Genomic DNA, 10589 nt, shown 5'->3' with positions numbered 1-10589 from the left:
CGGTGACTACATTAGTTCTTGTCCATCGCCTTCTGGTTATCATTTTCCCCCACCTAGTGACAACCTCCTAATCTTGCTGCCCCCACTTCCTTTCTGTTCTTCGTGCCGTAACCAGTATTTTAAATACCATATCTGTCACTTAGCTACTCATTTTCACAAACCCTTTGATGGAGGGTGATCCTCATGACCGCATCTCACAAAACCATCTTCAGGGATTTCTGTGTGTCCTTTGTTTACCAGCGCCCACCCCGTCCTCTTTCTGTCAATCTTATCGAACTGTTTGAAGTATCTGTATTTTGTCGCATTTCTCAGCTTTCCTGTGTGTGGTCTGTCAGCTGTTCTCATCTACACTTCTGGGTTAATTCACACTTCATCTGAGACTCCAGGCTAAACACAGGCTCTTTCTTAAAGCTTCTCTTGGTTTTAGCTACTCCCGGAGCCAACAGAATGCCCAGAGAAGGTCTTACCATGATAGAGGGTGGTAACAGAAACATGTCCCTCGAGGGCAGGACCAGGGTGACAGGCTGTACCGTTTCCGGGATTTTATGCGGTGTGGCTACAAGGGTTACTGGAGAATTGACTCTGAATCGAGTGCTGCAGTGACGTGGCCTGCCTGTCCTGAAAATGTTTGTTCCCATGCTTGTTTTATTGCTAGGGCCATCGTCACTGAGCATCCACTGTAGGTCACGCTATTTCCCAAGGAGAAGGGGGGGAATGTCTAAACTGCTCTTATTTCTCTCGCTTAAACAACATTTAAATAAACCCAATTTCACAGTTTTCCTTTTAGTGCAGTGCCAAAATGAGATTGGCAGTCTATGTGATTATCAAACATTCAGGACATGATTTGCAACCGCTGTAAGTGTCGGGACCCACGGGTTGAGAACCTCTGGTCTGGGAACTGGCGCTTAGACACTGCAGAGACTAACCATGGACTGAGTAATAGAGACCTCGGGGTGATGGATTTCCTGTTTAGATATGCTATAAATTGGGGGCTGGAGAGATGGCTCCGCGGTTAAGAGCACTGTCTGCTCTTCCAGAGGACCCACGTTTGATCGGCAGCACCCACGTGGAAGCTTACAACTGTCTGGAACTGTGTGTTCCAGGGGATCTGACGCCTTCATACCAGTGCACATAAAATACAGCCAAATAATTGGTTTTTGGCCCCTGGCATCCAGTCATTCATTAAATTTCCTGGAATGTTGGTGGCAGAGTAGTGTTCTTCCACAAGGGAGCTGTTCAAGGATTGTTCTCGAATCTGCTGAGCTGGACCGCTTGTTTCTTATCTCTGATAATTGGATGAATAGTAAACGAACAAGCTGACCTTCAGGTTGCTTTTAGGAGTGAAGCTAGTTATGTGTCTCGAGTCAAAAGGGGTCATTGTGGGACAGGGTGAAGTCGTTATTTGTGAGTTAGTGGAATCCCCAGTGTTCCCCTGGAGGAACCGTATTTACACACCTGGCACTGTGATCCTATCTGGTAGGGACGGTGAATAACAGCGTCTTACATATCCAACTGTTGCGGCCCCCAGCCGGGGTACTCTAACGCATAGATCTCCTCACACATAGATCATTAACAGAAAGAATGAGTTTCCTGGATGAAACCATTCCTCTTCTGTCTCCACAAAGAGGAAGTTGTACTACAGAATGCTTCCTTAAGCCGCCATGCAGACTGTGGAATGAGCTGTGACAATAAGGTTCATTTATTGTCAGACTTCATACAGAAGGAAAAGCTAAAAGCTGAGTAAATGGAATTCATTGCCTGAGTCAACTCAAAATACTCTTTTTGTTTTTATTTTACTAGATCTTATTTCTATTTTCTTCTGAAAAAAAAAAAAAAACCGATGGGCACTGGTGGCGCACGCCTTTAGTTCCAGCACTCAGGAGGAAGAGACCGGTGGATCTCTGAGTTCAAGGCCAACCTGGTCTACAAGAGCTAGTTCCAGGACAGCTAGGACTGTTACACAGAGAAACTGTCTCAAAAAAAAAAAAAAAAAACAGGAGGAAGAGACCGGTGGATCTCTGAGTTCAAGGCCAACCTGGTCTACAAGAGCTAGTTCCAGGACAGCTAGGACTGTTACACAGAGAAACTGTCTCAAAAAAAAAAAAAAAAAAAAAAAAAAAAAAAAAAAAANAAAAAAAAAAAAAAAAAAAAAAAAAAAAAAAAAAAAAAAAAAAAAAAAAAAAAACCCTAAACCAACCAACCAAACAAACAAACAAACAAAAAGAAAACAAAACCAAACCAAACAAAAATAACCCTCATTTGTTGAAATTGGTGAGACTCAGTGTTAGACATAACACTTATTTTTTCCCCTATAAATGTTTGAATTAGAGCAAACACCACTGAATCCAGTACTCCTTAAATAGAACCTGAGCCAAAGAGATGTTTCTTATGAAATCCTGGCCATACCTGAAAACAATTGACCCTTGAGACATCTAAGTTCCTCCAAGCCCAGAGGCTCAGCATTTTTAGAATTTGATTTAAGGAAAAAGGAGTAAGTGTCAAACACCCCCTCATGACAAATTGGGTTTACTAGAGCCCTCTATTAGAACACGTTGAAAGACAAGACCCATTTTTGACAGAATCAGCCAATTATCTAAGACAGTTATCACAGAGAGAGCTCTCTGTGAGCTGTGTGGGAGGTGGGAGGATAGAAGTCTTACTAAGGGAGAAGATGCTGAAGTCAGTCCGCAGCGGAGGCCTCGCCCCTTAGGTTTCTCTCCCCGTTAGGCACCAAGAGGCTGCTTTTCCCAACTCCAGTCACGAGAGAAAGATTTTAAAGTGAGATCATTCACCAGTAAAGTGTCCCAGGAGCAAGTGTCAGTAGGAGCCAGTAGCATCTTTGAAATTGATGTTGCCCAAGAGAAAGGGCTCGGACAGAAGGGTGAGTTTGGAATTGAAGGCTGCTTAGAGACGAGGGCCGCTGTCCAGAGCGGGAGGTAGAGTGTGGCGTTTTTTAACAAGCCTCACCACAGAAAGAGGCTGCTATTTTGTGTCCAGTCTCTCTCATTATTCCTCTCCGGGGTTCGCCCGAGAAGGCTAAAAACATTTACAAATTATAAAGGAAGCCGATTAAAGAGAAAGAAAAAAAAAAAAAAAAACCAAAGACACTGAGACCCCCTCCCCCCACGCACACACCCACCCCTGGATGTTTTCAAGAGCAAAGCAACCCTGAGCTAGGACTTTGGGAGCATAAAGTTGGGATCTCAGTACCTTGGTTCTAAACTGCTTTGAACTCTGTTTATTGGTAGAAATTAAGCCCGAAGCCTTACACACCGAGGCCTTACACATGTTGTGTAAGGCCGCTGACACCGAACTAAAGCCTCAGTCCCAAACAGTTCCTAGCTTTTCATGTGACAGATGTTTGGGGACCTAAAAAGGCAAAGGAATCTGCTTGAGATTTTATCTGTATCTTAAAAAAGTGCAATGGAAGTTTAAGGCAAGTAAGCCTTTCCCAAGTTTCTTTTGGCCATAGGATTTCACCACACAATCGTAACCATAACTGAAGACCGCTTTTGAGTTCACATTCTGGTGAGGCTAACTTCGAAAGAAAGAAAGAAAGAAAGAAAGAAAGAAAGAAAGAAAGAAAGAAAGAAAGAAAGAAAGAAAGAAAGGAGGGAAGGAAGGAAGGAAAGCGAGAGGGAAGGAGGGAGGAAGAAAAAGAGAAAAGAAAGAAAAATAAGAAAGGAAGGAAGGAAGAAAGAAAGAAAGAAAGAAAGAGAGGGAGGGAGGGAAGGAGGGAGGAAGAAAAAGAAAAGAAAGAAAGACAGACAGAAAAGATGGGTCGTATAAACCTTTAAGAATGCTTACTTATTTACTATAAAGTGCAGCTTGATTCTTTATGGACTTCTTTTACGTAGCTATGCCATGGGTATAGCTTTATTATATGTGCATGCTTAATTGGGGACTTCCACAGTTGTGAGGATACTAAAAGATGTTCTCGTTCAGCATATTCATTGTACAAATGAGAAACAGGACAATGGCGTCTCACAGGTTCTGAGCACTTCAGTTTTGTGATTTTATGGCTCTGGCAGCTTCTTATGAAACAGACTGAAGTCACATCTGTCTTCTGAGATACACACCAGACTGCAGTCACATCTGTCTTCTGAGATACACACCAGACTGCAGTCACATCTGTCTTCTGAGATACACACCAGGGTATTTTAGAGCTCTCAGCACGTCTCCGCGATGGGCGGCACTCAGGACACGAGGTGGCTGATTGCTTCTTGCAGAGCTCACAAGGAGGATTATGTCACTTTTTTTTTTTTTTAAATTAAACTTGAGGCCAGGAAGCCTAAACAACTGCAATACTTGACCAAAAGCCGAGCCTGGGAAACTCAACTCAGAGTTTTCAAATTGCCCTTATTTTAGACAAGATCATTTCAAGTCATATTTACGAAACATCTAGGCCCTGTTCTGTTCAGATATTTAGTTTACAGTCTTCTAAAATGTTAGGGCCAAGACTCTACACCCCTGGGATTTTTTTTCTTCTTAGTCACATGGCACAGGTAAATCCAGAACATTCTTTCTAGGACCTTTATGGCAGGAGAACAGAGACGTAGGCAATGGTCATACACCATTTAGATCTCTTTTTCCCTTCTCAGTTCCCTATTTAATATCATCAGATAGCCTCTTCCTTGCCCTTCACAAGCAAATGACAGTGTGCACCGTGGTGCATGGTGGGAGATGAGGGAAGAAGGGCATCTCTCTCCCCAGAGAATCTGGCAAGTGTCCATTCTGCCCACACCCTCTGTTCTTCCTCCCTCCCCCAGGGGTCATCACCCTCAGCAGCTGGAGTGATCGAGAGTTCAGTTGGAGCCCAGTGGGCCAGGGCTTTACTAGTTAAACAAACCTGAGCATAGTGAGTTTATATTTGGGTCTTGGTCTTCAGAAGGCTCCTCATTGTCATAACCGGGGGCTCTAGTCTCACCGACATTTCTGCAACTGGGAGCCTGCGGATAGAGAACCAGAATATGAGGAAATCCACTTTGGTCTTGGGGATCCCCCAGTCCAGTTTCAGGATGACAGTATACTCATTCTTCCACCGGCTCCGTGCAGAAAGCCTGCTTAGTCTTCAACAATGTGACGCTTCCTCCTTAGCCAGGTTGCTGGTCTTGAAGAAGACAAACCCAGCCTCTCTTGTTTTGCTGAGAGTCTCCTTTTTAATACTTATTTTTAAGTGTGTGTGTGCGTGTGTGTGAACTTGAGTGCAGGTGCCAGTGGGGGCTGGAGATGTCCAATCTCTCTGGAGCTGGAGTTAACATTCCTTTGGGAGGCACCTGACTTGGGTGCTGGGAATGCAGATCCTCTGGAAGAGCAGTACGAGCTCTCAACTGCTGAGTCATCTCTCTGGCCCCCCACTGAGGTTCTCCTTTATATTTGACTGTGACAAGGAGTCCCAACTCTTGTTCATGACAGCTTGTTTTGGAAGCACCCTGATAAACATCACCTGATGGGCTCGTTGACCTCAGCCATGTATTGATCAGGGAGTGAGGGTGAATCATAGCTACTGAAATAACTCTTGAACATCAGCCGCTTGATAAATCAGCGGGTTAGTTCTTGAAACCACCGAAGGTTAACCGAGGGTTTGGCAAGGGAACTGAGCTAGCTTATGTCAGTATTTCCCCATCTTCAAGGGCCCCAGAGCCCCCTTCGCTAGCTTCCATACTTGACTTCTGGAGAGGGGACAGAGTAAATGACCTTATGAGCGGATCCAGGGAAGATGGGCACATCACAGTGACTCACAGGTAGAACCTCATACTAACCTCCCTCCAAGGGCTAGGAGTGACCCTTCCCCCTACTCACCAAGGGAAAAGAAACTCTGAGGACTTGAGTGCTGACTGTTTCGACATCGGTCAGACACTCTGAGGAAACAATTGTGCAGGGTTAGAGGCTAGGGTCAGAGCCAGCCTGTAAAAGCTAGAATCCTTGTCTTATCTCTTCTCAGCTTCGAGACTTTTACAAACAGTGTACGACAATAGTTAGGGTGTTGCTAGGTTTAAACATGGGGACTAAGTTTAGAACAGCGGCTGTACCTTTGAACTACCTTGTGAATGTTAACTACTTGTAGTAATGTGAAACGCTTAGAAACCAGGTCCGATGTACCAGACTAGGTCGGCTATGTCTACAGATCAAAGTACTGTCCACTAAAGATCTTAGCTTTGATTTGTGATGCTAGAGTTGTGCGGCACTCATTCTACAAGACGAGGGTCTGAAGCGCTGAACGAAGAAAGTTGATAGAGAATGAAAGGCTCAAGCAAGCAGGGCTAGAAAGGAACAAGTTGATTGTTTCACACCTTCCCGACTCACACCTTCCTCGCTCACACCTTCCTTGCTCACAAGGGTGGAACCGGCCTTGTCTTGGCCATCTGAAGCTGGCCTGTGTGTGCATTTGGCTGTCACTTCCTTGGGAGTGTAGAACTTCACCTGGAGCGACTCCATGTGGAGCTCAGCGAAGGAACTCAGTCCAAACCAACGGCCCCGATCGATTTCATCAGCCGCTAGTTACCCCTCTCCTTACTGGCGACTTTGTCTAAACCCGTGGTTTTCTCATCTTCTGAACTCGCCACCTGTCTGCATCTGCTTCTCTTCTCTTCCCTCCTTTGCTGGAGCTTTAACTGTCTGTTTCTGTTTGCAAGTTTCGTTTCTCTCCTCCTTGGTGCATAGTTTGGCTGTGAAAAGTCCCTTTGGTCGGTGCCCCTCCCTGTGGCTCCCACTTCCTTCTCCATCCAATGCCTTCTGAAAACTTCCTCCTAATGAAATCTGCTCTTTATAGCACAGTTCAAGAATTTCTCTAAATTAAGTGCATTGTCTCCTGCTTTTCCATTTCTTCCCTTATATTGTAGCATGCTCAGAGGAAACGCAACCCAAGGGAGTCATGGCCATTAGTGGCAGAAACTCAATTGGGAATCGGGTTTTATGCAGTCTCTGGGATCCAGGCAGGACAAAATAGTCAACAGATTTTATAAATGTCAGTCAGAACCTGAGTGAAGGACCCTCGCAGGCCTGAGCATGGGAAATATGGCACTGACCAGGTTTTTGCCTTTTACCCTTTTCCCTCTTGCTAAAACCTATTAGATTCCATTCCTAAAGCTAGCCCCCAACATCTATTCCCTTATTTGGCCACAGATTCATTCCTGAGACAAACCATCAAGGTCCAACAATTAAAATTCATTGTTTGGCTAATATGTTCAGTCAGGACTTACCAACTCTCCCTAGCACAGACTCCCCTTTTCTCGCCTTAAAAACCCGACTCCTACAAAAAACACTTGCTCCCTGCTTGTTTGCTTGCTTGCTGAGCTTGCTGCCTGTCTTTGCAGCCCCGCCAACACTTGCACCTCCTAGGTAGCAAATCAACCTCTGAGCTGAGGATTTGATGTCCGGTGCGTCCTGTACCGACCCTGAGGGGACTGCCCCCCCTTTAGCTGAGATAGAGAGTTGACAGGTTTTATAATGATCTTATCTGGGCAAATACCACCTGGGGGATTTGGGCTGACGTCCTGTGACTGGCAGCTTTAAGAGGGCACAACAGTCGCTTCTCCACCTGGACCAGTGTGCACAACAGGTATTCAGAACGGTTCGTGTGTAATCAATCTTTATTTATGGAAAAGGAATTAAAGTGAGAGATAGGAACTGGCTGATGAGAATAAGCAATCAGACGTACGGAAGACTGAATACTTTCTCCCGATTCACGGCACCCTACTTTTGATGGCAGTTTAAAATGAAAGGAGTAAAGTCATTGGTGACAAGTATTTTTCTTTGCAGCCAAGAGGACTCTAACGATGGTGGAAAGACTAGCTAAGTGGACCATCTTCTCCCCTCACGTTTTTCTATTCAAACATTAACAAGACGACACCTTCTCCAGATTATCCTTAATGGGGAACAGGCCCTTCCTCATATACTCATGGGGGTGAAATTTTCAAGTCACAGAAAGTCAAAAGATCACATCCTATCAAGTTAATTTTTAAGTTTAAGTGTTCTATAATTAAATTTCAAACCTGAGAAGATCCTGGAACGTGTTGTTCTGAGCTTCTGTCATGGGAACTAGCTGCATGTTGAAATCATCGTAGGAGAGACGGTCTGGACTCCGTGTTCCCCAACTTTGTATTCACTTACATTTGGATGTGTGACGCTCACTGCTGGTCTTCACTTCCAGGAAACTGTGCACAGAGGTATCTGTCCGGAGTTCACGAGATAACTCCAAGATAAACAAGTGACCAGGAAAAACAGGAACTCAAAAAAACCCAGGCTGTTTTGCTTCCTAAAAATAGTGTGAGTTGGGGTGAAAACTGGGTGTGGTGGCGCATGTCTTTAATCCCAGCACTCAGGAGGCAGAGGCAGGTGGATCTCTGGGCAGTCCAGGCCAACCTGGTTTACAGAGTGATTCTAGAACAGCCAGGACTCCAGAAAGAGATTCTGTCACAAAAAAAAAAGAAAGAAAGAAAGAAAGAAAGAAAGAAAGAAAGAAAGAAAGAAAGAAAGAAGAGAAAGAAGGTTTGAGAGAAGAGAGAGAAACTCAAAATCCATTAGCAAGAAGAACCTGGCCTTTCTCTTGGGATAAGTACTGAGTACAGGAAAGTTGCTGCATTGTGATAGCCTCCACCAGAGAAGCTAATCTCTAGGACTGAGAACCGAGGGCCCTGACCAGATTGGAGGTGGGTGGTGAAGAAAGAGGCAGGTTCCCAGGACCCCTTACTCCCTCACATGTTCTAGAACCTTAAGACTCAGGTCTCCTTTCATGTAGGCCTACAGATGCAGAACTGATGTGCTGATTTGAGGGATCATTGGGGGAGGGGGGGGGGGACAGATGCTGAGACTAGGAGAGCTTTGTAATGTACTGCGAGTTCGTTGTTCCCCACAGTGAGATGCTCTTTGTAAGAGCATTCTAGGTTTGCTCACATCCTAGCCATGGGATAAAAGCCTCCATCCCTGAGCTTCGGGACTCTCATGAGGCACAGTGCCAGTAACTTGGACAATCCCTTTAATTTGCATTGAGTGTTGCTTATACTCAGCATTTGTTTTTTAAACAGAGTCTCACTATGTAGCTCAGACTGATAGCTCAGACTTGCTATATTTCTCAGACCAGCCTCAAACTCTTAATCCTTCCACAGATCTGGGATTACCTATTCAATTTAGTATTTACAATAGTAAATTATGGTCTATGTTTTGTTTTCTGGAACAAGGCCCCGTGTAGCACAGACTGACCTCCATCTGTTTACGTAGCTAGGGATTACCACAAACTCCTGAGCCTTCTCTGTCTACCTCTCAAGTGCTGGAATTACAGGTACATGTGCCATGCCCAGGTATAGTCTCACAAAAGGATCCTGTGGCTGTGACTTATGGAAGAATAAAAGAGAGATGAAAGAAGCAATGTTTAGACTTAATACTTGGGGCTAGAGAGGTCGTTCAGAGGTTTAGAGCACTGGTTGCTCTTCCAGAGGTACCTAGTTCAATTCCCAGCATACACGCAGCATACTTCTGGCCTGCATACACGCAGGTGGAACACTATGTACATAATAAGTAAATTAAAAAATTTTAAAAAATAGACTTAATATTTGATTTTATTAAAAGTAATTTTACTGGTCTCAAATCTCTCTCTCTCTCTCTCTCTCTCTCTCTCTCTCTCATGCACACACACACCACACACACACACACACACAAACCCTGAGTAAAATTCATATGAGTCAAATTTGTGACTTTTCTCCAGTAAGTTTAAGACAGTCCATTATCACGTACCCTTATCAATCTGCTCTTTCTCTGGTCTGCACACTCTTTGCTGCAGAGCCAAGCAGCCAGTAAATATTTGTTGAATGAGTAAATGTACAAATGTATCACAGTCATTTGTATTTTTAGCAGGAACACGTCAGCCCAGTCCAGAGAACAGGTTGTTAAGGGAAAAAAAAGTGGGGGTGGGGAGACAAATGCAGGTCATACATAGTATAGTATAGTATAGTATAGTATAGTATAGTATAGTATAGTATAATATAGTGCTGGTAGTCAAAGGAAAACAAGTTCATAGCCAGCTTGGGCTACAGAGTGAGAAACTGTCTCAAGAGACAAACTTCCTATACCTTGGCATTGGGGTGGGATCTCTGCAGTCTTCCTGCCCATTGGATGATATCTGAGTCATTGGGGTGGGGTCTCTGCAGTCTTCCTGCCCTGCCATTGGATAATGATGTCTGAGTCATTGGGGTGGGATCTCTACAGTCTTCCTGCCCATTGGGTGATATCTGAGTCATTGGGGTGGGGGTCTCTGCAGCCTTCCTGCCCATTGGGTGATGTCTGAGTACTGGTGCCATGCACACTAACTCTTCTTCATAGTAACAATAGTCACTGTCTATACCGGTTACTAACCAAGCAATTCAAACCTGTCCATATCCATTTCTGTGGAAAGAATCTATATCTTGCCTGGATATATGTAGAAACTTTGTTTCTCTGAATTAGGCCATTCTCTGACATCAACAGCATAACTTCAGACCCGGAGAAGCAGCTTATTCTGGTTCACAGTTCTGAGTCCAAGGTAGAGAAGCCACATCGCATGGCGGCCTCTCACTGGCAGTCCTGGGACAGCATATAAGAGACAAGGAGTGTGA

At 44.5% G+C, this 10589-nt stretch overlaps 1 long non-coding RNA gene across 1 annotated transcript; it reads right to left on the bottom strand.

Annotated features, from left to right (window-relative positions):
• Nucleotides 1-3860: 3860 nt before the first annotated feature.
• On the bottom strand, nt 3861-8139 carry LOC126507981 (uncharacterized). Its single transcript, XR_007593681.1, has 2 exons — nt 7995-8139; nt 3861-4949 (listed from the first exon to the last, which is right to left on the bottom strand). It is a non-coding gene; the product is annotated as an uncharacterized lncRNA (long non-coding RNA).
• Nucleotides 8140-10589: the final 2450 nt, after the last annotated feature.

This window comes from Alexandromys fortis, unplaced genomic scaffold (assembly GCF_014885135.2).
Source record: "Alexandromys fortis isolate MF-2015 unplaced genomic scaffold, M_Fortis_MF-2015_v1.1 scaffold_73, whole genome shotgun sequence".
Taxonomy (NCBI): Eukaryota; Metazoa; Chordata; class Mammalia; order Rodentia; family Cricetidae; genus Alexandromys; species Alexandromys fortis.
This window is presented reverse-complemented; position numbering and strand designations above follow the sequence as displayed.